Source organism: Nuphar pumila, unplaced genomic scaffold, assembly GCF_984573655.1.
Source record: "Nuphar pumila unplaced genomic scaffold, dmNupPumi1.hap1.1 HAP1_SCAFFOLD_2685, whole genome shotgun sequence".
Classification (NCBI taxonomy): Eukaryota; Viridiplantae; Streptophyta; class Magnoliopsida; order Nymphaeales; family Nymphaeaceae; genus Nuphar; species Nuphar pumila.
The window spans coordinates 2,297-6,600 of NW_028323989.1; the positions used below are offsets into that span (position 1 = coordinate 2,297).

At 48.5% G+C, this 4,304-nt stretch overlaps 1 pseudogene; it reads left to right on the forward strand.

Annotated features, from left to right (window-relative positions):
* The first annotated feature begins 226 nt into the window (after positions 1-226).
* On the forward strand, positions 227-3,875 carry LOC149808607 (succinate dehydrogenase [ubiquinone] iron-sulfur subunit 2, mitochondrial-like; annotated as a pseudogene).
* The last annotated feature ends 429 nt before the right edge of the window (positions 3,876-4,304 follow it).

Here is a 4,304-nt window from a genome sequence, read left to right on the forward strand (position 1 = left end):
TCATTGACCAGGGGAGAAACCCCTTTGGCTCGTTGGCAGTTCTTTCGTCCTCGTGCCCGCTCTGTTTAACAATGCTTGGTGCTTGAGATCGTTCCGTGAAGTGGAGAGGCATCTGTTGCCTCTTTGTGCTCGCATTTCTTCATCATCAGTTTCCCAGGTTGCTGTGGACGCAGCAGGAGCCCGTAATGCTGCCGCCGCAGTTACGCCCGCTGCAAAGCCAGCGATGATGAAAGAGTTTTCTCTTTACCGTTTCAACCCCGAAAAGGACCAGAAGCCGTACTACAAGAAGTACAAGGTGGACATCAACAAGTACGTTCCGACAAAGGCATGTTGAACACGCAGGTGCATGACACTTACATCAGACCAATGAAGTGATATCTCTTTCTGCTGCAGCTGTGGTCCAATGATGTTGGATGTTCTCTTCAAAATCAAGGATGAGCAGGACCAGGGTTGTCGTTTCGGCGTTCATGCAGGTGCGCCGACCAAGTTGCTCGCAATCGTCGGCACATAACATTTTCAAATGCACTAGTGTTGAAAATGTGTTTCCTGACATATGCTTCTGAAATGTTTGCGAACATGAAAGACAAGTCGTCCGCACCACTTTGACGTGTCAAATAATTTGCCACAGAGTGTTTGCCTGAATGCGCGGACCGGCTGGTAGTGTCTCAGCAAAGAAGATGTGTAGCCTCTTATTGATTGATGTTACAGGGAGGGCATTTGTGGTTCCTGTTCCATGAACATCGATGGCACCAATGGGCTGGCTTGCCTCACGAAGTGAACAGAGACGTCACCAAGGGCACCAAGGTCAGCCCTCTGCCACACATGTTCGTTGTCCGCGATCTCGTGGTGGACATGAGCAATTTCTATGCTCAGTACAAGTCCATCCAGCCATACCTGCAGAACTCGTCCACCGGCAAGTACGCTCTTCTTCCACTCAAGGCTAGGACAACACAATGTTGACAAGCAAAGCCATAGATACTGTGGGTGATTTTGTCATACAAATTCCACCCAAGCATATCATGGAGTGGCAACATACCCGACATGAAGTGATGCATCGGTCCAAATGCTATTTTGCGCTTCAGCTTCCAGGCAATTCGTTGACCAGGTGTCCATCAACAGACCAACGCTGCGAACAGCATGGTGACAGAAACGCATGGCATTTCGCTCTTGCACATTGTCAGATGGATAGAAGTGTTGGACCAAAAGAGTGGAGCACCTTGCTGCGCCCCACTTGTGATCATCGAGCACTGCAAGGCATCTCCTTGAATGGGCCTGTGGAGTGGCCCTATTGTTTCATTGGTGATAACGGTCAAGCACGATTGCCTCTGCTACGAATGGTTCCACACATCACTTGACCACTGAGGTTCTGACAAGCATTTCTTGTCACCCCATGGTGCCAGAACGGCTGATGCACATGCTGAGCACAAAGGCTTGCTGAAGCAGTGCTTGGGCACGAGAGACGTCACTGAAAAAATTGAGCAATCGTTTGTTGCTTTATGCATGTCCAGGGTTTGGCAATCGATTAATTTGTGATATGGTGCAACTTCTCTCGATAGGATCTCCAGGATGCTGCATATGCACATCCAGTTCTACTTGGGTTGAGAACTATCGAGCATCACCAAGCAGGAACAATTTCTGTCATGTTTGACGATGACGTATATTTCTTCAACAGTACGCATCATGAGGACAAACCCCTGAAACTGCGTGTGCAACGTTTCTTTGAACTGAAAACTGTGTACAAAGCTAAATGAGTGCACCGTTTCTTTGAACTGAAAACCGATTACAAAACTAAATGAGTGAACCGTTTTTTTGAACTGAACTGCCTCAAAAAGGATCTGAAACCGGGTAAGAAGAATCGAAGTGAGAATGTTCCCCTGCAATGCATGAGCAATGTGTGTGTGCAGGGCCAGGAGGTCGTGCAACACAAGGATGAGCGGGCAAAGCTGGATGGGCTGTATGAGTGCATCCTCTGCGCCTGCTGCAGCACATCTTGCCCTTCGTACTGGTGGAACAGCGACAAGTATCTTGGACCAGCTGTGCTGCTGGCAGCCTACAGGTGAGCAGCAGCACCATTTTTTTTCACCGCTCCAGGTACCACGCAGACCCAAGAAATCGATGAATGTTTGGCATGTTTGATGGCATTATTCACGTCACATTCGCCGAAAACAAAAGCCTTGAGCAACACCGCAGTTTCTCACCTGCCTTGCATGATGAACAAGATACACTTGCTCACAACACCTGTCCAGCACAGGTACTGTTAGTTGCATATACGCGGAGAAACAGAATTGCTTAAGAGCTGCTGGCCAAGGATGTGCTACCACTTTCATATGATTGAATCACATATCGTCACCTGCAGTGGATGTCTCAGATGCGAAGGCAAGGGTGTTTAACCTTGAACCTTCACTCTATCTCTTAGGCTGGTTTGATGCAACATATGCTGCAATATCTGTTGTGCTCCAAGCGGGTACATGGATGTTGTAACGTGCAGCGATGGAGGCGTTTTTTAATGGCAATGGCACCATATTTGCTAGGAATACTGCGGGAAATTCCCACATGCTCCATGGATGAGCAGCGACAGCAGGTGAACTTCTTGGGCTACTCAGATGTTAAAGCCTTGTACCCTAGAATGCGATCCCCATGGTTGGGCCATCTTCAACTCAGGGTTCAGCTGCCAGTTCCCTGTGGACACAGCTGAGTAGCAACCCTATGTATCCTCATCATTTGTTAGTTCGCCCAGTCATTTGCACAGTTGCCACCTCTGCTTTGAGAAGCTGAGGAGTAAAAGGACCTGAAATGGTTACTGCATGCCAGAACAATACCAACAAATTGGCGGTCTCGGTCACCATTTTGGAGTTGACATAGAGGAAGAAAGAAAGAAAGGAGAAAAAAGAAATACGCCAGCCCAAAAAAGACGTTGAAATAGAGGAAACATGTCGGATTTTCATGTATTTGCATGACAAAATCACCCAAAATGATGTCATGCTCCCAGAAAGGTCGCCCATTTGTTGCTATTGTGACGGTACATGATCCTCTCCACGTTCTCGTTTAAGGAGATTTCTCGCCAGAATTTGGTTGCAGGTATGGGCGAGGTACTGGTTGCAGTACTTCCCAAGCAGTACTGGAGTAGTCAATGTCCATGTGGTTGCGGCAATGCTGTAAAAGGGCACATCATCATTACATCACATAGATAATGGCAGGAAGTAGTCAACAAGCAACAAAAACTGCACATTCGAAACGATACAGCTCATTGGACGTCAGCAGTCGGAACAAGATGATGGGTGCTTTGCAGGTGGATCATAGACAGCCGAGATGAGGCTACTGCACAGCGCCTCGAGGCCCTCAACGACTCTTACAAGTTATATCGGTGCCACACCATCATGAACTGCACAGCTGTCTGCCCTAAGGTGCTCCCCTGCTACTCAGTACCAGGGATGCTGTATAAATACAAAGGTGCTTTTTGTAGGGGTAAGGTAGCTGGGCAGCTTGGGTGGATCTCTGCTGTGCAATACCAGGGATGCTGTCCAAATCTTGAATTGTTTTTTGGAGGGGTACGGTAGCTCGGTAGTGTGCGGCACCTCAACTTGGTGCAGCAAACAGGTCATTTTTGTTTCAAATGCAGCGGGTTGTTTTGGGACAAGCACAGGGAAGTGTTCACGGAGAAATGATTTGCCGCTGATTCAGGTGGTTCAATACATCATGCTGCCCATGGCGAGAATTCCCAGATCCAGTGTGTGTAGCCCGTCATTGATGAGTCATAGCCCATCTGCCTTTATGTGGTGGCAGTCCTTGCTGACCGCATGTGCGTGCAGGGCTTGAACCCAGGGAAAGCCATCGCCAAGATCAAGCAAAGCGTCGCTCAAGGCCATGCTGTCTGATCAGCCAGCGGCGCTGCTTTATGGCGGCCTTGATTTGATTGAGTGGACCATGTTGCTGTGTTTCTGGACGTTTGAAGCTACCGGGCCTTAGAGGTGTCAATCGTTGCAAGTTATGCGGCAGCAAGACCAACAAGACCACCTGTCGGCATTGGTGATAATTGCCTGAGCGGTGGGATGTGCGTCTCCAATGCCGAAATGCTGGAGTTCTGTACACAAGACACCCCCTTTGACACTGTCAAGTTGACAGCATGTACTTTGTTCAGCTTGAGAATGAATTTGCACATTCCGTTGCATGAAAAGAGGGTCAGTTCCCTTTTGCAATGTACTGCATGCTGTAATGCTGCTTCAACTCGTTAAGGTTCATGCCCACCAATCAATATTCGTAGCAAGCAGCACTGAAGCCGCCACTGGGATCCCTCATGGACATCG